General features: G+C 36.2%; 1 protein-coding gene across 1 annotated transcript in view; it reads left to right on the top strand.

Annotated features, from left to right (window-relative positions):
* Nucleotides 1–7,810: 7,810 nt before the first annotated feature.
* The window catches only part of nlgn1 (neuroligin 1), a 329,969-nt gene continuing 313,298 nt past the window's right edge, over nucleotides 7,811–24,481 (top strand). Inside the window, exon 1 of the mRNA XM_065241555.2 lies at nucleotides 7,811–8,321. The gene's annotated coding sequence lies outside the window, so the exon portion shown is untranslated. The remainder of the gene's footprint in view (nucleotides 8,322–24,481) is intronic.

Here is a 24,481-nt window from a genome sequence, read left to right as displayed (position 1 = left end):
AATATTAACTGTTCAACAGTATATCAAATTTATCAACCTTAGAAATATACGCAACATATAAAGAATAATATAAACACAAAACATAACATTTAATACTAAAACGGTGACAAATTTTTTTTCTGATAAATACAGACTTTTATTTAATAAAGGTTTTAATAGTTTATTTTAGAATATGCCCGGCCTGAATATTATATGCAGCCGGGCAATGAATCTTGGGATGTCCTCGGCTGTTAAGGATCCATTTGTTCTATCCTTAACAGCGCAGAGAAATGAGGAGGCATTTTGAGGCTTCATTCTAAGCATCCTTAGAACGGCTTTACTAGCCTCTAGTCCCGCTGCTGTGACGCAATCGGTCTTAAAATACGTCCTTAGAAGGTCACAGCCTTAGAATTGGGACACAGCTAACGAGTGGCCTTCTCAGCTACCGTACTGCATCATCAGAACACTGCGTTCCACTCCAGTTTTAGAAACGCACTTGCAAACTTCCCTAAACACTTCCCCTCGGGGAATCCCTGTCGCCATTTTGAAGTGCGTTCCACTTCGTCAAGTGGACGAGGGAAGTTTGTATGGACAGACCCTCGCTCCCTCTTTTTGACCGAGGGATGTACACTTCAGGCAGCTCCATATACCACAATGCAACACGATTGTGACGTCACTTCAGCAGGTGTGCTTTGCACAGTTCAAATGATGGAGGGACGGTCTTCACTTTCCATGTGATCAAGGGCTTAGGGGGATCCATTTGAACCCACTTCAAGTGTTCCAGCAGTAGTGGGGTCTCATACAATGGTGTCTCGTTTTAAAAGGCTGCATACTTCGGGTCCTCCAGAGGTTGCATCTTCTGAAGGATGCGGTATATGGAAGGTCCTCAACCTTGAATTAAACATCCTTCGTAAGACATACGGCCCAAAAAACCCCCACAAAGTATCACGTTGCTATGCCAAAATGTTTCCAGGATTGTTGTGCGCTCACATCAGTTAAATAAAGGAAAATTATTTCCAAATTTGGAGTAATTTGAAAATAAAATGTGTGAGAGGTTTTGGAACCGGATGAACCGAGACGCAGACAGCGGACGAAGTTAACAGATAATTTATTTAACAAATAAACAAGAAAACAAAAACCCACGAGGGAGCAAAACAGAACAATATGAACAAGACACTAAACTGACACTAAACTAGACAAGATATATATACACTAAACTACACAATTAACAAGATTACACAAGGCACAAAAATACTATTTGATATTAACTCACAGGAAACAGGACTGGAACAGGAGAGAAACAAAACGCACGTGTAAAGAACATCAAACACAAGGACTTTAAATAAGGACAAAATAAATGACATCCCCCTGGAAATCTTTACAAGTAAGGGATCGGGGAAAAAGTGACGAGACCCGGGAAATGCGTGGCCAGAATAAACCAATTCTAAAACCACGCATCTCCCACATAAAAAATGGTACTGTCAGAACGCTGTCACAAAGAATTAGATGTAATACAAGACAAGATCCTTACAGGACCCTGACAATGTGTTTATATGTTGTTTTATTATGTGCAATGTTTGAGCTGCAGGCATACATACAACAGATATCTCTCAAATATATTAGAGAGATATGAGACAATAATTATATGTATATTATATAATTAATTAAACATAAAATCACTATACTGTACATTATATATATTATTATTTTATGATTATAGTTGATCCAACTGTCTGTAAAAGTGCCACAAATGACAGGTTATCATAATTTAAATTGGTTATCTTTATTTTTTTAAGTACACACTTTTTTAAATTCACACATTACTTTATTAATAGTCTAACTAGTTTTTAATAGTTTTATATTACTTGAAATAAAAAAGATGCCTCATTTACGTGTGTAAGGTAATTTAAATTGAGCTTACACTGTAAAAAATAATTTTGTGGCTTAGTAAATGAGTAAATTCTATTAAAAAATTGCTTAGAATTCCATGTAAAACTTACTTTAAAAAGTGGATTAAAAAATGATGCAAAATTTTTAGTAAATCCAGCATATTATTTTTTTTAAAGTACAGTATATCATTTTTTTATTTTTTTATTTTTCAGTTTCAGTGAAAGGTCTGACTTATATACAGTATATTAATAAGTGTAATTTAATAAAGACACACTGTTTGGAAGTTGCTTTCAAAATGCACTTGGACACATGCCAAATGCTGCTGAATGCAATATAAGTTTAAGATTATGTCAGAAACGTGGCCTTGAGATGTTGGCTGACATTCTGTTGAGGGCAGGTCCAAAGTGCCGTGAACATTTCTCAACTACTTGCCAGGACTTTGAGTCATGCCTGTGCAACAAATCACCACCACATTCATATTCTAAAGGTCTTGATGAGATGGGTACTGTGCCAGTGACAGCTTGGGACCATTTATTGACTTTTTTTTGACTGTGTACTGTAACATTTCACAAGTAAAAAGTATGTTCATGTAAACACGACAGTTTTGTTACACATTATAGTGAAATTACAATGGTAGTAAACAGAGGAAATTGGAGTGGGTGGGTTGTGAATGAAAAAAGAGATCCAAAGAAGAAATAAAGGGAAAGAAACATGTAAGAGAGAGACAACATCTAAGAGTTAGAGTATCATGGAGTGAGAGACAAAAACAAAAAGACTTCAAGAGAGAGAGAGAGGAAGTGTGCTCAGATTGTGATGTCATAGGGACTGGTACATTCATCATCCTCTCTGTAGATTGGGAAGGGTGCCACAAAGGGACTGACAGCACTGAGGCTTCTGTCAAAGTTATAGATAGAGCTGTAGGCCGCTGCACTGCACACTGTATAGCTGTGAACACAGCTCTCTCCAGGCCCCGTGAGAGAGGCTAATTACTGCCATGTTAAATGACTCCACAGCCCAATTGGTTGGTGCAATAATGGATTGAGGTGGTGCGTTCTGGAAAAGGACTCCTCCATCATTGCTGAAGATCATGCAGGAAATTGCTTATTTGGGTTTGTAAAACTGTAATGTAATCTAAGGTTACAGGGAGGTCGTTGCTATACTTAATAATGCTAGTGTTACTAAAGTCTACTTTGAAACTCAACACATGCTTTTATCTTGTTAGATGAGATAACTGGATAACAACTACTGATGGAGAGGAACTGCAAAGAGAAATTGGTTTTGCATGCCCCATTTTGCTTGTTTCCTCTTTTTGCAATATAGAGCTTTTAGCTGAGGAGCCAAACTAATAGGATGAATAAACATTTCATAAGTTTTTATGTGAGATTTGATGGTGGTTAGTGTCGTGGAATAATGTGGAACCAGCGGATAACAGTAAGATAAAGTCTTTGGGAATCATTTCAGTGTTGGTCTTTTGTGCATAAAATCTCAGAAAGTTTCATCTCCTGAAAAGGTAACCCATTTTAATATAACACAAAAATTCCAATGTATCTTGTGGCAATTCGTATTTTACAAGGTGGCTAATTCGTGTTCATTCATATGACCACATTTGTACATTTTTGTAAAAAAGTAATTAGTGCTCAAGGCATGAAAACAGCTGAATTTCATGCAATGGACACATATAAATTAATCACATTTTTTGTGACTATAACATGACTTTCCATGAGATCATGTTGATATGTACATAGACTGACACAAATGTCAAGATCACGGTATGTGTGCCCATGATGTTGTGAACATTAGCTGACTGGCAGGGTTGGCCAATCAGTTACAGTTCTGAGAAAATGTTGCTGGATCTCAGAAGCTGTCTGCTCTACCCCCCATTTCTCCCCACCCTTACTGCTAATGATGCTTGCTGTTACAACAACAGTCGTCCAGAGGCTCAGCACAGTATTCACTACGGCTGGTGTCCATGAGTTCATTTTCTCACTTCAAGAGATCTCTAATGAAGCTCTAATTGCAGATATATGTACATATGTACGGAAGCCTGATGAGAGATTTTGTGAAGGAAAAAAGGAAAATGTCAGAGAGAGAGAGAGAGAGAGAGACAGACAGAGAGACAGCGAGAGAGAGATTTACAGTGCATTACAATTGTATACATTTTAACTGTACCCATTTGGGAGGGAACCAGTGACCTTTGCATTGCTAAAGCATTGCTGTTGCAATAGGTTTGCTCAACAGTTACTTATAAATTATTAATAATTCAATAATAAGAAATAAGATGCCTTCGAGATGGATTTTCGGAAGATGTTCAAAAGCTATCCTATAAACAAATTTTACGAATATTGTTGGGATGTTAGAATAATTAAAAAAACTTTTGTACAACATTTTGGATGTTCTCAAATGTCAAGGTACAGTAGTACAACCACAATCATGGTGAAGTTAACAAATATAAACAGTAAACAGGATATCACATCATCCAGGTGGTCTTTATTGAATAAAAAGTTTGTAGATTTCTCTCAAATGCTGAAAAAATAGCTATAGGCTTCTTTAATGTAATGGGTAGGCTGGTACACTTTCTGTGTCAGGTGGTACCAAACTAGAACACTTATAACACATTTAATTGTATTTAAAAAGTATATTTATGAATTTGATATCACAGGCAGAAATCTTACACCAGCATCCAAGTAAAAATCTTTTAAATGAGATCAGATGGTGCATCTTGAAAGTCAAAGGGTGCAACTGAATACCTTTAAGAAATAATAAAAAACACTAAGCGAAATATTTTAATAAGCTAATAATTTAAGTAATAATTTTAGTTTTACTAAATGTTGTCTATAATTGTTATTATACTTTTTTTGTAATTATTAAAATATAAAGTTCTGAAATGTTGGTTTTATGGTAAAGTCATTTTACACATTTTTTCGGATTATAATTTTAAATTTCACTATAAAATAAACAAACAATCAGCATGACACAGGAAGCATATTAAAACTTATGATTGGTTGTTAATGGGGATTTTAAATATTGTAAAAAAAAATCATTAAATTGTACTAAAATTTTGTTTAATAAACAAACACATAAACACAAAAAAATGCATTAGATCCATTTCTAAAAGTTTTTTTAATATACGTTTTAGGAGCTTGTTTTGTCATTGACCCATTTACATAAATAATATCATGTTGGCGGTCTTTCAGGCATAAAATCACACTGTAATGCATTTCTTCCATGCATGGTTTAACAGCCACAAAAGAGTGATGAGCCTCTGATTGGTCCTTATGCCTCGTGTTCATTTTAATGAAACTCACACCATTGTGCAGCACCAAAGAGTTGAGAGAAATATTTCACCTTGACACACAGCACTCTGCTCTCACAACTCACTTATTTCTAACTGCTTTACACCAGACAGATGGGTACATAAATTTCTCCACGCAGCAAAAATAAATACCAATAACAATAAATGCTGCTTTAAAAATGAAGGACTTCATGAAAATGTGAGCATCACGTGGCTCTATAGAGATGTGTAGTGGTGTGTACACATGCTGTGTGTGGATTTCTGTCTGCTGGTTTCAGTGTGTGAATCACGTACAAAAGCTATTTACATCAAACCACGATGATGACAGTGATGTAAAAAAATCAATAACTCAACAATGTATTTGAACAACGATGGAGGCAGGCTGTTTTTCAAGTTTGTTCTTGGTCACTGCCAAATGGCCTCTCCTATCCTTAAAACTACCTTTTAAAAACACATTTGCTGAAAACAGTTGGTTGTAGTCTGTCTGTGGACCAGAAAGCATGCAAATGTACTGTAAAATATATATATATATGTCAGGATCCTGCCAGATCCTTGTTTTGTATTTAGATCTAGTTCAGCATGGCAGGGTTCTGACAGTATATATATGTGTGTGTGTTTGTGTGTGTGTGTGTGTGTGTGTGTGTGCGTGCGTGCGTGCGTGTGTGCGTATGTGTGCGTGTGTGTGTGTGTGTGTGTGTGTGTATATATATATATAAATATATATATATATATATATATATATATATATATATATATATATATATAATATGCCTCAAGTTTAATCAAATTGCTTGTGCAAGTGAATTCTATTCTAACCTGATATTTTATGTTTTGACTAGTGAGGAGTTGACATAACTTATAAAAACAAGTTGAAATTATTTAACTTCATTTGTTAAAGTTGGGGTGCATGATTCTAGAAAAACACTTTTGAAAAGGAAGTTGGGCCAAGTAGCAAAACACACTTGTAGCCAATCAGCAGTAAGGGGCATGTCTACTAACCGACATTGTTGCCTGGGTTGCGTATGTGCGGGGCGAGTCTATCAAAAAGAAGGTCCAGATTCTGTTGGGGTAGGGGCGTGTTTGTTTAGGTGATTTGAAATATATACCTTTAAGCTAAAGTAACATAAAAACATATGTTTATAGGACTTAATGATACTTTGGCCAATAAGTGCAAAAGAGAACAACAAATCCAAAAATCAAAACAACAAATTAAAAACACAAAGGGAAATCTAAAAAACGACAAATCCAAAGACAAAATAACAAGTTAGAAAACCCATATAAAAAAGATCTTTGCGCGAATTGAATAGTTACTTGCAATTGTTGTGGATTTGTAAAATGTCATCAATCAAACGTACTGTTCCATTTCCAAGTTCACATCAAGCCAAGTTCACAAAAAAATCACCAAATGTGTTCTTGATCCTCCTCTTTCTTTGAAGATGCATCGGGAGGTGACTTGTGTGGACTTATGACCGCCAAGTTTCCCAGAATGCATTTCAAGGAAACGACAATGAAGAAAACTGCATATATATTACTGTTTATGGCCAAATAATATAGTTTTTAAGAGTTGTTTAGTCGAAAATATATTTAGCATCTCATTTGTCACAAATGTGCATCCTCGCATCCTCGATTTTGTTCTCCCACACTGTAAAAAAATTCTGTAGAAATTACAGTAGGCTATTACTGGGAGCTGGTTGCCAGTAACTTACCGTAGATTTAAATTTATGTTATTTACCTTTAGCTTTTATCAGTACAGAATAAAACTAAAATAACAGCCTCATGCAAAGCATTTTTGGAAACAAAATCTGAAGGAAATAAATGAAAAAGGTTAATGAGGCTGCTATTTTATAGTTTTATTCTGTAAAGACAAAGACATGTTAATTTTTAATGTTCATTTAACTTTGAACAAACTGTTGCCAGTAAATAACATAAATTTAAATCTACAGTAAGCTACTGGCAACCAGCTGCATAAATTAAAGCTATTTTTTTACAGTGCAAGCTGCCTGCAAGGCCAGTCTCCACGAGAACGCAAGTCCGCTTTTTGCGTTGTTGGAATTAAGAAACATTTCTATAACAAAGACTTAGTCATTCAGTCATTGAACATCTAATATACTGTAGGATAATTTGTTCAGAGCAGCCAATATCTTATTTTCAATCTCAATTACACTATTGATTAGAGGAACTCCAGGTTACATGTGCATTTATGCATCAATGCCACAGTTAACCTTTCTAATGGGGTTTTTGATTGAAATGCATAAGTTACCTTTTAGCCTGTGACTTTTCCCCACATATTGAAAATTAATTGTAATTGCGGGAGAGAGAACTTTGGCATCTGTCAAGCATCGCATCTGATTGTTTATTTGGTCATTTTCAATAGGAAATTGTTTTAAGCATTAGTGTAACTAACTAACAAATCGACTATATATAATATATATTTTATATAGTTTAATTGTTTATTTGTAAACGCACTTAAGACCGCCCACTTTCCATTAAAAGTCAATTTTAGGTAAAGGGTTACAATGCACCTCGTCAAGACCTCAAATGTATAATCTTAGTTATATAGTATCCATTAACAAGCATTATCGTAGCTGTATTAAAGCTCATCTGCGTCACTGCCTCACCTACGCAGCGCTTTCTGCGGCTCTCCAGGAGCTCAACTGAAAGAGAGAAACATGCCGCGTTTCACGTCGGTCGTTTGAAGTGCAAATGCCTATATAGCTATCTCAAGCCATCATTTAATTTCTCTACAGCCCCTTTTTTTCGGACAACAGAAATCTATTTGTGACCCACGCCAGATGCGAGCTGTGATATCTGCACTGCGTGTTCCGCCGGGAAAAACAAGACTGAAGGAGGCTGAAAGTTTGGAGAGAAAACGCAGCGCCAAATGTTTAAACTGAGACTTTGTCAACGTCTCCACAGACTCGCCGTGAGGACGTGAATTCGCCCTCGCGTTAGTTTCACGGGATTCGAGTGGGATTCGTGACAAAACCTCCGTCCGCTTTTCCGTTACCTCATCAGCTCATGAATCAACGTTACGCGTGTCAAAGTCGTGCAGGTTTGGATTTTCTGCTGTATTTTTTTCCAAATAAAGGATTTAAAAGGACCACACATATCCTATTACACGAAGACCAACATCATTCTCTGTGAACGAAAAACTTAAACGGTAGGTTTTGGCATTTATACGTTATTTTTAAATTTAAGAATATGATTTACAATAATATTAAGCCGTTCATCTGAATCACTTTGTCAAAGCATGAAGTATACAGGCTGAATGTTTCATCAGCTGAGAATGCAATGATATCTTATGCTGAATAAAACTTAAAATGTTTAAATGTTTGTATAAAAAATGCACAAATGGTCGTTAACAGGGCGTTTGCTAACAAATAGATTTGTCAGAACTACATACGATGTGTTGAAATAAACCTGCTATGCTTTTAGGCACTACAAACAGATGATTTTGAGAGAAAAAACTCTATTTTCTTATATTTTAGTCTTCAGTCCCTTCCATACTCCAGGGTTTGAACTGGCAATGCGTCGCATTGAATACTAACGGTCGCTGTCCATGGTTCTGACGCAAATCCACCTCAGCATTGAAAGCGCGGGAATTTTGCTCACGGTGTTATCCTATTAGTTTAGAAATTAGTTTTCTTTAAGCTATATGCTTGAGTCTTGTTCAGATCATGATTGAAAAAGAACTGTAAAGTTTCTTCCCACAGCACACCTGTAAGTGTTTGGCCAACCCCTCGAGCTCTACTCCTGTAGATGGCAGTGTAAATCAGATATTTATGCACAATTTCACAAGTCGTCGTGATAAGTTCCTGTCAGGGCGCTTGTAAAGTGTGCCATCATTGCGGAGTAATACGAAAATACTAATTATTGCACCAATACGATCGCAATATCTGTACCCTTCAACAGGGATCGTTTCAAGTCATTCTCAGACACATTTTGCATATGCAACACTTTTAAAGCATGCCACTAATGAGCTTAAAATAAAGTTTTCATATTGCATAGGTATACTGGTGCTTTTTTCCATGACTAATGAAATGTAAAGAGAAGATACATAATTTAAAAGCATTACTTGATTACCAAAATTGTTTGTGCTAGAGAGAAACATTACTGTGGATATGATCCTTGTATTGAACAGGTACAAATAATGCATCAAAGCTTTGTTAATGTGACCATTATTCTGACCATTGTGTGTGCTCTCCTAACATGGTTGTAAATGGATCACAGTCTAAGCAATAGCCATCCCCCCAGTATTGACAAATATAGTCTAAGAGCGCTTTTTTTATGCAGAACATCAGCATCATCAGATAAATGATCTCACAATGAACAGCTGGGCTCCCTTAATACCTCTTACCAAAAGTCACTGGGTCAACCCCCTGGCCACCACTGTGTCCCAGTTGCCTTGTGCATTACAAATGAAGCTTTGTCCTACAGAGACGGCAAAGAACACAGAGTTTTTCATCAGGACTGTGTTGTACTGTGAGAACTAGAGGACTGAGGAGTTTTATATGTGAGAGAGAGATATGTATTGTAAATCTGGTACAAAAAAAGAGGAAATCTAATATTTGCTGTATTAGCAACTAATATTTCCAAGTGCTGCACTGTAAAAAGTTAAAGTTGGATCTAATTTAAAGATAGCCTAAATTGGTAACACCTAAAAATCAAAGCTTTTGGAACTTACATTTTCACTTAAAGTGAGAAAATTTAACTTGAAAAAAGTTTTAGCTAGCTTTTTAGTCACAAATTAAAGTATTGTTTTAAGTTATTCCAACTTTGTACAGTGTGTTGGAAATGGAAACCATTTACATTTAAGCTTACAAACTTACAAAAAGTTTCAAAAGGTGATTATTGTCATGCCACAGTAATTATTTTCCCTTTTTTCATTACAGGTAGAAAATTATTAATAAACAGAGTAGTAAAATGATTCAAGCTATATATATATTGCTCCCTTAAACTTGCTCGTTATTTGCATAAAGTTGAACTTGTTACGTAGCTGGACACGCCCACTTCCTTTTGCTTATGGTCACTTTCACTCTTATTGCCGGGACTCGCCAAGTTTCCATTGAAGTGAATGAGATTTCTTTGCTCTGCTGTTGCTAGTCACTGGCAGTGTGGACATAGCTTAATTCACTTTGCATAAATGCATAAATGTAAATGCAAGAGTACTGTATAAGGGTTCATGCAGAATGGTTAAAAGTGCCATATCAAATGGTCATTGTGGTTAAAGATGGCTATAGTGATTCATAGTGAATCTTGAGAACATGAAATGTATGCATTCATATACGCTTCTTTGACTGACAGAGCAATATGATGATCTTTTAATGATTGGTACTTGGCCAGCCACCATTGGGAGTGTATGTGGAGATGCTGTTGCAGGCAGGTTGGCAGTGTTAGCACATCGCCCAAGGCAAAGCTCACAAATCTGAACAGCAGCTTGTTTGTCTTGGAAAGGGTCACTGATTCTCATCTCCGTTAAACAACAATTACAACCACAGTCCAGAACGCAAAATGCTGATTGCAACACACGAGCTGTTTATTACAGAGGCATGCACGCTTATTCACTGCATTTTTCTGTTTGTATCTAAGCCCATTCCGATCATTTCCTAATCATTAAGAAGACCCGGACAGAAGTTTTGTGAGGGACATGGTAGGCGAATGTGTTTCTAAGAGACAGGGCTGGAGTGTGAATGTCATCTTTCCGGTCTCTCTTTCTCTCATAGTGGCATGAAAGTGTTCAACCCACTCACCATGGCTGACTAATAGTGAGTGCCTGCCAGTCTGTTGGACAGGTTGTGCCCAGTTACTGAAAGATTTAATAGCTCATATTCCTTTTCCATGTGACTGCCCACACACAGCACATGTTAGAGATTTCATATCTTGTTGGTGGTAAATACAACAAAAGTGAAAACAAATAATCAGGGATGACGGCCATAAGACATCATGTATGCATGAGAGGATGTGTTTTCCAATGTTATTCCCTCTCTTACTGAAACGCACAGATTTGAAAAGCACTGTGTCCCTGATTGGCCAGCAAATCTGTACGTTGTGATTGGCCTGAATATCTCTTACATCTATTGGAAATGTGATGGTCCTTACCATGTTTGAAAGATTAGTTCACAATGGAATGTTAAGTTGGTTCCGAAGTGGGAGGGATTATGATAATGTTGGTCTTGTCTACACACCAATCCCAGGAAGTGTTTGTTGTAGAAAAGAGATTTACATTGGAGATGATAACTCGCATCATCATTTACTTTGGGGTATGCACCTTTTGAATATCATAAACATGTACTAATACACACTTACACGCCAAAGGAAATGCAAAAGCGTGAATCGGACAATAGGTGCTCTTTTAAAAAAAAACATCTGGCCCTGACATACCCTAACATATATCAGGGCCATTGTTTTGTCTCAGGATGCACACCTGTATTGTTTTTTGTAAGGTTTGTTTATAAAAACTACTTAAATGTCACAATATAACCTAGTCCTGGATTAATCTAAACCCTGTCCGGGAAACCGCCCCAAAGGGTGTTGCTAAAACTAGCTACTAAATCTGTGAGAAGTTAGAGGGTAGTCAGGAGGAGGACTCCTTAGTCAGACTAAATCACAAACAATACTGAAATGACTCTTGCCTTCTTTTCATGTATAAATCAAGCAAGAAGTAACAGCTGTTCTTGTATCCAATTTTGTTTTATGTGTGCATGTCTTACTATTTAGGATTATTCTAGTCTGTTTATTAAAGGTCTGCAATACACTCTTTAAGGTGCTACGCAATACTATAAATGGACAAATTTTGGCTCTAAAGGACCTTTACCACATGAAGAACCTTTCTGTTTTACAAAAGGTTATCTGTTGTGGAAAAAAGTACTATAACCTTTGACTGAATGCTTCTTTTGGGAAACTGAAATGATTGTGAAGAACCTCCTGTAGCACATTTTTAAGTGTATAGGCATATCCGACAATTGTTTATGAAATGCATATATATGTAAAAGGCTGTAAATTATTATTTATTATTATTAATTATTATTTAACCCATGCTTGGGACATATTTGACAGAACACATCGCTGGGTTAAAATTGACCCAGTGCTGGGTTGTTGTAACCAAATGCTGTGTTATTATAACCCATGGTTGCATAACAAAGATCCAACATTGGGTCATTTTTAACCCAGCATGTGTTCTGTCCAATATTTACCCAACAAGGGTTTAAATAACTCGACCATTTTTGAGTGTAGACTACATTTAAAATGTAATGGATAAAAAAGTTTAAAGTCTTTTTTTTTGATGATATGATACCTCATGATACCTCATTCTACACTATAACTATGATTAAATCACTAACAGAGACCCATGCCCTATCAGCCAAAAACTGTGGTCATAGTTAAAGGCAGGTGCACGATCTCTGAAAGCCAGTGTTAATATTTGGTAAATGGTAAATGGACTGCATTTATATAGCGCTTTTAACAGACCTATGGCCATCCAAAGCGCTTTACAATTAGCCTCACATTCACCCATTCACTCCCACATTCATACACCGACGGCGGTGTCAGCCATGCAAGGCGCCAGCCAGCTCGTCGGGAGCAGCTGGGGTTAGGTGTCTTGCTCAAGGACACCTCGACACTTGGTCCGGTGGAGCCGGGGATTGAACCACAAACCTTCCGGTTTGTAGACAACCTACATGAACCACTAGGCCACTGCCGCCCCAATTTGAAATTTTATTTGAATATTTGAAATCACCTAAACAAACATGCCCCTACCCCAATAGAATCTGGATCTTCTTTTGATAGACTTGCCCCACACATACGCAACCCAGGCAATGATGTCGGTTAGTAGACACGCCCCTTACTGCTGATTGACTACAAGTGTGTTTTGATACCCGGCCCGACTCCCTTATCCAAAGTATTTTTCAAAAATCATGCACCCCGCCTTTAATAGTAATCGCGATGACATTATCCATGGCAACGAGGTCAACCCCACCTTTTCTCTTAGCTTGAGTTTTTACCCATTCCTTTGTTAAAGTTGCAGCAGCTTTGTGAACTCTCAGCTTAGATCTTTTATTGCTATGTAAGTGAACTCTTAGTGGTTAGATCAAATTTTGTGTGAATATAGGCCCTGTGGTTTAGGAATAAGTGCTGAAAACACACAGGGGATGTTTGCCGTGGTCATCACAAATTGATTTCCTCCAATACCGAGCAGCATCTTGCTTTTTGTAAGTCTTTTCCTTTGTTGGTTCAGCTGCTTTTCCTCATGGTCCACTGCGGGCCAGTTGTAAAGGTATAAAGAAGTGCATTAGGCACGAAAATGTTTTAGTTGTGAAATTCACTTGAGTCTAATGGGACTTACCTATGAAGGTATATTTGGTGCAAAACAACTGCACACCTGTGACAGTGGAATTTGTATTTGTAGAGATTATCCACACATGTGTATCAGTAAATTTGAAGTCACAGATGAAGAGTTGCAAACTTGTAGATTTTTTTTCTTTCCCTCAAATACAACACAACAGTTACACATTCACAAATCCTTCAGTGCAGCTGCACAAATCCCATTTTACAAATCACAGATTAAGAAACTCACAAGCTCACGTTTTTTGCTACAATTGCTGCAGTAAATATGGTGCAAAACCTACTTGAACACCTGCATCAAAGTATGTAAAGTCACACACAAATTTTGTACATTCGCAAATCAGTTTGTGCATCTGTGCGATGAGAGTTGCATGTGTGTAAAAAAATTTTTTCACAAATATTTTTTTATTTTTGAAATATTTTCTAGCACAAACACAAGTACATAAATACAACTACTTGAATCTGCTGCTACGAGTTTCAAACACTCTTTTTTGTGTGCTCTCTGTTTTGCACCAAATATCTCGAGATAAGTGAAGGAAAGTGATTTGTATACCTGTAGGCTATGTTCAGCACTTCCCACCAGGTGGCGCCCGACACTCACTGAAGCAGAGTTTATTAATTACCAGCAATGTTTCAGCAAGGTAAATCGTCTTTATCAAGGTATTATTTTCACCAAGTGGAGAACAATATAAATGGGAGTGCTAATTATACACACATGAAGGTAATTACATACAATATTCCAATGATTCATTAGTAAACAAAATATAAGTTCCATAAATCTCAAACCATCAATATAAGTAGATTAAAAAATACAAGCAGCAAATACACACATTTTAACTTTAAATAAGATACCAAATGATGTAAGTCCCATTCATTTTTAATATCATAATACCTATAAAAACAACCCAAATCAAAATCTACTTTTAAACCATGTGTGCCAATGTTCACATTTAATATACCTAAAAGGCCTCCTGTCTAAGTAAAAATTGGTCCAACTCACCTCACCTTCTAGATGAAAATACCCTCTCAATTCCTATATACAATAATGAAGTTGTAGGATGATTAAGTTCAACAAAATGCAGTGCTAATGGAAGGTTCATATTTCTGCATATTATTGCACTCTGATGTTTCACGATGCGTGTTTTATACTCTCTATTTGTTTTCCTACATATGATTTTCAACAATGACTGTGTTAAAGTGGTTTCTTTTGGTATAGATGGAGAAGAGAGGTCCGATCTAACTAATTTATCTCCTAGATTACATTCACCTATATTCAGTTAGCCTATGTTTACTTTACTGACACAACAATGTGCCCAGGATGGTAAAATAATTATTTCAATGTATTACTAATAAACAACACAAGTCTTGTGCATACTGACATGGTTTGACATCTATAGTTATTTGGGGTGCATGCCCTAGAAAAATACATATGGACCTTGGTATTTATAAAATCCTCTGTACGGCCCTGCTCATGACATTAAGAATCCACTCTCAATAGTGTATGACGAGCTGTAGGTTTTTTAATCGGATCCCTATGTAAAAAATTACAAGCTACCCACAAGTCTAAAAAGCTGATTTGATTTGGGTTAGCATCCAGGGTAAATGTTAAGAAATCAGAACAACTGTTTAGATAATAATAAAAACAATTTAGTTGTTCAGTTACCCGATTCAAAAAGACAGAAATAATCATCCAAATTAGTATATTAGAAGAAAAAGCATGTATCTTAGTTAAATGTAGGCCTATGTGTGTATTTGCTGCTTGTATTTTTTTATCTACTTATATTGATGGTTTGAGATTTATGGAACTTATATTTTGTTTACTAATGAATCATTGGAATATTGTATGTAATTACCTTCATGTGTGTATAATTAGCACTCCCATTTATATTGTTCTCCACTTGGTGAAAATAATACCTTGATAAAGGCGATTTACCTTGCTGAAACATTGCTGGTAATTAATAAACTCTGCTTCAGTGAGTGTCAGGCGCCACCTGGTGGGCAGTGCTGAGCACAGCCTACAGGTATACAAATTACTTTCGCACCTTTTATCTCGAGATATTTGGTGCAAAACAGAGAGCACACGAAAAAGAGTGTTTGAAACTCGTAGCAGCAGATTCAAGCAGTTGTATTTATGTACTTGTGTTTGTGCTAGAAAATATTTCAAAAATAAAAAAATATTTGTGAAAATTTTTTTTACACACATGCAACTCTCATCGCACAGATGCACAAACTAATTTTGCAAATGTACAAAATTTGTGTGTGACTTCACATACTTTGATGCAGGTGTTCAAGTAGGTTTTGCACCATATTTACTGCAGCAATTGTAGCAAAAAATGTGAGCTTGTGAGTTTCTTAATCTGTGATTTGTAAAATGGGATTTGTGCAGCTGCACTGAAGGATTTGTGAATGTGTAACTGTTGTGTTGTATTTGAGGGAGAGAAAAAAAATCTACAAGTTTGCAACTCTTCATCTGTGACTTCAAATTTACTGATACACATGTGTGGATAATCTCTACAAATACAAATTCCACTGTCACAGGTGTGCAGTTGTTTTGCACCAAATATACCTTCATACTTACCTGTTTGAACATCTTTGTTTATTTGAAGCTGCAAAAAATATCCTTATTGAAGATAGAGATAAATAAAATGTGTTTTTGGTTCTTTTTAATTGACTGTAATCAGCAGAAGCAAGCTAAAGGTTATATTTCATACGATCTTATATAGTTATATAAACCATACGCATGAGGTATGTAAATCTTTTGCTCAAATCTTTCATCTCATTTAGTTTTTCTCATTTAAGTCTTTTGAATGAGATGACCGTCGTGTATTTGTTGACAGGGTTTTTTACTCTTCAACCGTTTGGATGATGGTGACATGGTCATTACAAGTTGCAGACAGCCTGGATAAACTCCCCAATCGCCTGTGGAAATCTAGCGCTCTCCAAGGACAGGAGGAATTTACATCTTTGTGCACTGTAATTGGTGTCATATCTGATTATGGTGGTTGTGCTGTTTGGATTTTCATTTACCATCTCTCAATAGGCTCTAGAAGATTACAGTCACACTACGCACACAGTTTTCTTCTGTTTCTTTTGGCATGAAACATTGCAATTATCTCATTACTAAGTTCATCATCAAGAGGGCTGAATGAGGTGAGAGAACTGTTCCTACTGAGCTCTGACTAGATTACATAACATTACTCTGGTGACATTTGGCAATGGCATTTGGCAATAATGAACAAACCATCAGTTGAAATAAGCATTATGTTATAAACTAGGTTTTTGTGTGTGGTGCTTTCAAATGCTAAAGCTGCTACCCCAATGTTGCAATGTGTTGTGGATGGGATAGGTCATATTTAGATGTAGAGGTTAGTACCAATAATTGTACGGTAGTGATGTGATGACTGCATAAGTAATCATTTAGCATAAAGCCATTTGTGGTAAACTACATAATAGTGTTGAATATTCACCACAGTGTGATAACCAAATGTGTCATGTTAGGGTTATGGTTAAGAATTATTTCAGCAAGAATAATGCGAAATTATGTGAGGCGAGATTTTACGTAGACTAGGAAGATTTTACAAAAAATGTCCTTTCTATCACTTGTGGAAAATCTAGTAACATCATTCCCAGGACATGTGAGACATGTTGCTGCAGCTTACTCATTGTTTGTTTGTATTCATTTTGGCTGTTTGATTGTTGTGTTGTGAAAGCTTGTCAGTCGAGGTCCATTAAGGGCTCTCTCTAATTCAGAGCAAATGTCAAACTTTCACAAACCAGAAAACAGTCTCTTCAAAGTTTACCCAATTTAACGTTATGTGGTCGATTGAAATGTAAGTTGTTCATGTTGAAAATAAATTGAAACCACTAAAATCAATATGGGAACATCTGTGGCCTTAAACCTTAGACAACCATTTCAGTTCTTGTCAGACATACTGCACATATCAAAAGAGAGACTCATAAATTTTTACATCCTACATAATATACAGTGTGAATGCATACATCATGCATTAAAGAATACCCAAACTTTAATAGGAGACTGTCCTCTAAAATTTAACAACCTCATAGGTTGTTTGTGCAAGCACCTTATTACGACTTAAAGTGACGTATTGAGGGATTAGTGTCCTCTAGCGGCAGTAGCTTTTGCAACCTGTTGTTACGTTTTAAGGTTTTTGCCTCATACATCAGATTAGACACATTTAATTTTTTACATTTGTAAATGTAGAAACAGTTTTTTGCATAAACATGTATGGTTTTAAAGATATTTTGGAGCTTCTAACCCCACCCTCACTCTTACCCTAAACCCAACCACTTCTCAACCATATAAAACACAACACAGAAGTAAAAGTACAGTCAGGTATTTATTGCAACAGTATAAAAGTAGCACAAACCATTCGCATTGCAAACCTTGCGAACTGAAGCCATACCATTACTTTATATGAAGAACGCACAGTCAGATCTCATTCAGTAATAAACCAGCATGATGTAGTCGGTCACAAGAGCCAATAGCGCTTCACATTCTTAGCTGACGTAATGATGCGATCGGTCACGAGACACACGAGAGCCAATAATGTTTCACAATCATAGATGACGAATCATCACATCTTCTGGTAGCAGTTTTTGAATCAGTCTACACAGGATCTGATATTTACAGCGGATTGTCATCACTTTTGCATTTTTTCTTCAAATAAATCGATCGTTTGACTTCGGTACACTTGGAATATTTTAAGTAGATTTTTTAATGCGCTAATTTACTAAATGCATCTATTGGTCGAATTTGGTAAAATAGACAAACGACCAAAGCAATCGTATCTGTTGGAGGATATTTTGTTTAATAGTCTTTCTAAACCTTTTAATGTTTCTTTAATTTAACTTTAGTTTGTATGTCCTACTTTAAAGGGATACCTCACCCACAAATGAAAATTCTGTCATCATTTACTCTCCCTCATGTTATTACAAACCTGTATTAATTTCTTTGTTCTGATGAACACAAAGGAAGACATTTTAAGAAATGTTTGTAACCAAACCATTCGTGGATCCTATTCACTTCTATATTCTTTTTTCCTACTATGAAAGTGAATGTGGTGCACAAACGGTTTGGTTACAAACTTTTTTCTCAAAATTTCTTCCTTTGTGTTTATCAGAACAAAGACATTTATGTTGGCTTGTAACAACACGAGAGTGAGTAAATGATGACAGAATTTTCATTTTTGGGTGAACTATCCCTTAAAGACATTTGTTTACAATCTCATACAGTCTTTTTTGTATGTTTTAGAATAAAAGAACATGTGGGCTTATATTAGAATTATTTCCCTTATATTATTAAGATGAAGATTGTAGATGATGCGGAGTGGTAGTATTGTGGCTTGCAGGGCTAGAGTGTCTGTGATTTATTTGCTCTTCTAGGATGTTGACATTGATGCTGGTCCTAGCTGCCAAGAGGACAATAGTGTTTCAATACAGCATCAAGCACGGTCCCCCACCCTCAAACTCTTCTTTGGGTGGGCGTGTGTTTGTTAGCTGTTGGGGTGTGACTGTATTAAAGGACAAATAAGAAATCTTGACGTTTCTGTCTTAAATCCTTGCATTTTGTCAAGCAGCGTTGCTTTTGAAAAGACCGGCCACTACAGTGGACTAAACACGCTGCTTGAGAGTAATATGTTGCTGGGTGCTTATACACATGGATTGTAGATCTTTCAGGCAGGTATAGGACTGCAGATGTCACACTTTGTCCATCTGATGAGGAAATGCCATAAACCTTATTTTCATTTTGGTCTATTACAGTTTAATATGCAATGCTAAACTTAGAGAAAGGGTACAAACGGTACCTTTTCAAGAAGAACACCATTGTACCTTAGGGTACATATTGGTACCTCACAGCTACATACAGTATCTGTACATATTAGGACCTAGCATCTAGGTACAGCTTTTGTACCTTTTGTCTAATAGCTTTGGAGCTATCAAACCTTTACTTTGTTTGAGCAGCTATCCCAACCAGAACAGTGCATGAACAATGGCTCAACCAGTGGCAGGAGTTTGGGGTGGGACTAACTGTTTGTCCCTTTAACAGGATTGAATTAAACATTATAGTGAGATCTGTGTATAGTGCAAATTAAGTGTTTTTGTGTCAAACAAGTTTAAATAGCTTTTTATGACTATTTACCACATCTGTTAAAAATAGTCCTTCTCTCTCCATCTGGTGATTAATGCACGGACCTAATTTTTCTTTAATGTAATGCTGATAGTTGTAGGCCACTTGTAGGAAGAATATTATCATGTACCTTATTTTTTAGCATCACTTGTTTGTATTATGACCACTAATGGGTTTAGACTGAGAGCTAGAGGTTAACAGTCCAGTGAAGGAATGAGCTCAGAGCAGAAAATGTAATTATTTTAATTGTTTACTTTCTATCGTCCTTTCCTAAGCAAGAAGCCAAAGCACCGAGCATCAATCTGTGCTCTCTTAGCTGCAGCCTACAGGCACTTTCTCTGAATTTGCTTTCTATATCGTTCTTATCACCATCCCTGTCCATCTCATGCACTTTTGCATCATTCTTTCCTATCGTTGCTCTTTATTTAAAGATGAGGTCTTTAACATACACTTGGCTTTATCAAAAGGCAACATTTTAACATATTATCGAGCTGCAGAATTAGAACTATTACTGGCTGTCGTAACTTCTAGTCAGCTGTGGATGAATGAAACTCTGTCTGGACTTCTGTTAAGCCAATGGCCTGTAACATCAATACTATTGCTTTTCTTGCCCAGAACCCAGAGCCACGGATTCTTAAGCACCAACTCCAAAAAGCTTCAATTCACTATAAACCTTATGGCAAAAATGCTGATCTCCTATATAAGGCCTTGTGCCTGGAAAGTACATCATGTCATGTGAGCATGTTGAGGTGGAGGCGATATTTATATTCGGTCACCAAACATTGCAGAATATTTATCAGTGTGCTCTGGAAATAGAGCAATAACAGTATTTACGTGGGCAATATGTAATTTTCACAGGCTCGTATACTAAGTCCATACCTATGCTGCGACATACTCAGTAGTTATATCTTGACTCATTAATCATGGTGATGTATGGTAGGTATTTCACAAAAGGACATGTACTGTAGGTGCAAAACATGGCTGGAGGAAACATATTACTCAAGATGGATTCTGTTTTATATTAGTTAATACATAATTTCTTAACTAAGTTAAGTATTTCACAACAAAATGAATTTGTTGCCACTCAACCCATTTCATTTTCTTTCTTTTGTGGTATGCAAAAGAAGTTTAACACATTATCATTAGCATCCAGACATGATTTCATTCTTTTTCTCACACAAAGCTATCGTAAGGTTTCAGAAGATTGGTTCCAGAATGACATGAAGATAAATAATTGACGAGCTCAGATGCAAAACCCATTTAGGTGCGTCATGCTTTCTTGTAAATCAGCATTTTTTATCAGACTCTTAAAGGGACCCTATTTTTATTTCATGATTTTATATTTCCTTTGTGTGTATGTATGTGAGTACATTAACAATCTGTAAAGTTACAAATCCCAAAGTCTACAGTGATGCGAGTTATTGTCTCCAACTAAAATCTTTTTTCTTGGAGGTATTCAGGCCAATCACAATGTACAGATTAGCTGGCCAATCAGGGACACAGAGCTTTTCAGTTTTGTACAAAATCAATGCGTTTGAGGAAAGCAATATATCTGGAGGTAAAAAAATATAGTATGTGGAAAATAATGTTTTTTAACCATAAACCACGCGAACACATTGTATTATACCAAAATAAAAATAATGTTGTTTTTAGCAATAAAATAGGTGCTTTTTAATGTTTGTAATTTCTTTATTTGTACAAGATTTCCTCCCCATAATGTAATCCAAACAGTGAGTTTTTTAAATTTGTTACATCCCTAGTATTCGGCACAATCACAACTGGATAGCTGGCCAATCGGGAAGCACCGCGCTTTCTCAGAAGATTGAGCTTTGTGGAAATCGACGCGTTTCAGAAAGGCGGAGTATAGAGGAGCAAAAATAATTAGGGATGCACCGATACCGATACCAAACTTATGTACTTGTACTCCTACAGGTAAAAATACCCCGATACCAAAGACCAATACCTCACGTGACGTACTTTATGACACTTTATGACAAATTTGATGGTCTTTTTGTCTGGGATTTCTTTAGCACATTGATAACTTTGTGACAGGCAGGTAAAAATTACATCCATTACGTCCTTGGTTTTGCCCTTCGGAGGTTATTGGACACTGTGAAATTTGGGCTTTTAAAATTTGTGATGATAAGCACATAAGAATTATTAATATTTTCATAATATGAGTTGAAGTTGTTAAAAATAAAGATGTTGATATGTTCATTAGTCTCATGTGTTGTTTTTAGAATATATATTTTAGAAATATCGGTACTCAATCCTTAAAAAGTGGTATCGGTGCATCCCTAACAGTAATGTTCTGTTGTGGAAATGAATGTGTTTTTTTTTAAACCATAAATATTGTGAACACATTTTATTACACCCCAAACAAAAAATAACGTTCTTTTAGCAACATAATATGGGCTCTATAAAGGCGGTGTCCATGATCTCTGAAAGCCAATGTTGAAGTTTGAAATGCACCCCAGCTTTAATGGATTTTAAGTAAAAGTATTTGATAAACATATAATACATGCCTAGAGCATTAGGTTAATATCATTATCAAATTTTTAACCGAGGTGACGTTTGGCGCCTTGGGTATCTGAGCTCTGCAATTGTCATTAAATTTTTTTTTATTTTGGTAAACCGTCCATTTAATTGTTTTATATTGTTAAATAGAGAATAAAATTTAAATTTATTTACTTTTTATTTAATAGCCTTATTTTCTATACTAATATGGGACTTACTGAATACAGTTGGAAAAAATGGGTTTGTTTATAGATTTGGCATAATTAGTTTGCTTGTGCTCTTTGTATAGAGAATATCAGCACTTGGGACTGTACATTTATTAGCACTGTGGCTCTGCTCTCACAGTGAACCTCGAACCTCTCAACATAAAAATTAGATGTCATAAAAGCTGCTACGTTAAAACGCAAACAATAGAAGCTGATCACTTTATCTAACAGATTCCTTGATCCAAGAATGTAATAACTGCTTTACTACATGCTTTTCACGCTTTTAAAAGGGACATCCACCCCCTCAAATCGACTGCTAATGTTCTTTTAAGTTTTATAAACACAGTTATCACATTCGCTCACCAAATGAGCTTAAAGACAGCTCTGCTTCAATAAAAGTAGTCTGGATTGGTGTTTGATAGACACAGCTTGTTGTTAATGGGTTGTCATACAGGGACTACAGTATGTTGGCTTACTGTATTCCTTGCCTAACTTCATGTGTCGTGCGTGGTTAAAGTGTCAAAAGCTTATTAATAAAAACAGAATCCTAAACCGATTGCTTACAACCTGCTACTGTACATTGTCGTAAAATCATTTCACTTGTAAACCTCATTGCACAAGCACTTAAAATGCTGAAATTTATGACCTACTCATTATCGTTGGGACTGTCTGAGTTGTTGTTGTTCAAACATTGCACGCAGTATGTCAAACTAAGCCATAGATCTCCAGCAATATTAACAAGACTTTGGTTCAGTGTTGTTTCCTCATCCTGAATGTCAAGTGCACAAACACTCTTAAAGCGGATAAGGGGTCTGTGCGAATGCCAGGAAGTGGCGTGTTTTGATGACTGTGGGCACAGCTTTATGGTGCCATTAGTATTCTGTGTCTTCAGTGATCCTCATGTTTGTAGTGATATCATTCTGAGTGCTTTCTGTTCAACACTGACCCATAGTTTACTTGTCCTTGCAAAAATCACCCTGGAGGCAGACAAAATACACTGAGAACAGTCCCCTGCCAGCGGTACATTGACACCGCATCGAATTATAGACACGCGGCCTTGTTCTTAAAACATTTATGAAACAATTTTAAATTCGCAGATGTACTTTGGCATCAAATTTGGTTTTATATATATATATATATATATATATATATATATATATATATATATATATATATATATATATATTATAACACAGCACTCTAAAATGCTACATTCTGATTGGCCAGTCACAACATTCCAAGGTTAGATAACTACCGCTCAATACCACTAATGCACAGTAACCCGGATGCTGGAATCAAAATCATTTTGACAGGTACAGTTTAATTTAACACAAAATTAAATATAATATGTCTTTTAATAACATATATGACATTATATTTACAAATGATTAAATCAAATAGTGTGTTCGTGACATTTGAACATCTTGTCTTATCTTAAAACTGAAAATAAACAGGTTTTCCTCACAGAAGTTCTGTATTCGTAAAAAATTAGCATATCAAATATTTCAAATCAATATTTCATGCTCCCTCCCTTACTTTTGAGGTAAATAGCCGTATAATAAGCAGGAAAATGTACAGGCAGCAGGTTGTTATTGTAAAATAAGCTACTTCAGTGTGATACAAGACCCTTTGCTTCGTGTCAGGTCCTGATCACACTGTCGGGGCTTATTTCTGCGATTGCAACCTGCTGTCTATACATTATCCCTTACATATATGTGACCCTGGAGCACAAAACCAGTCGTAAGTCGCAGAGCTATATTTGTAACAAAAAAGCCAAAAATACATTGCATGGATCAAAATTGGGGATTATTCTTTTATGCCAAAAATCAGTAAGGATATAAAATCACTCTATACAAATATCCTCACTGTTCCTATTTGCATGTACAGTTTAGTTTTCTTTTGAATAGCTTGAAAACTTACCTACTTATCTGACGCTTTTATCCAAAGCGACTTACAGTTGCTATATATCAGAGGTTGCACGCCTCTGGAGCAACTAGGGGTTAAGTGTCTTGCTCAGGGACACAATGGTGTGTCACAGTGGATTCGAAACCCGGTCTCTCACACCAAAGGTGTGTCTTATCCACTGTGCCATCACCACCCCTAAAGTAA

This window comes from Paramisgurnus dabryanus, chromosome 14, assembly GCF_030506205.2.
Source record: "Paramisgurnus dabryanus chromosome 14, PD_genome_1.1, whole genome shotgun sequence".
Lineage (NCBI taxonomy): Eukaryota > Metazoa > Chordata > Actinopteri > Cypriniformes > Cobitidae > Paramisgurnus > Paramisgurnus dabryanus.
The sequence above is the reverse complement of the archived record's forward strand: the minus strand, read 5'-3'. Positions and strand labels throughout refer to the sequence as shown.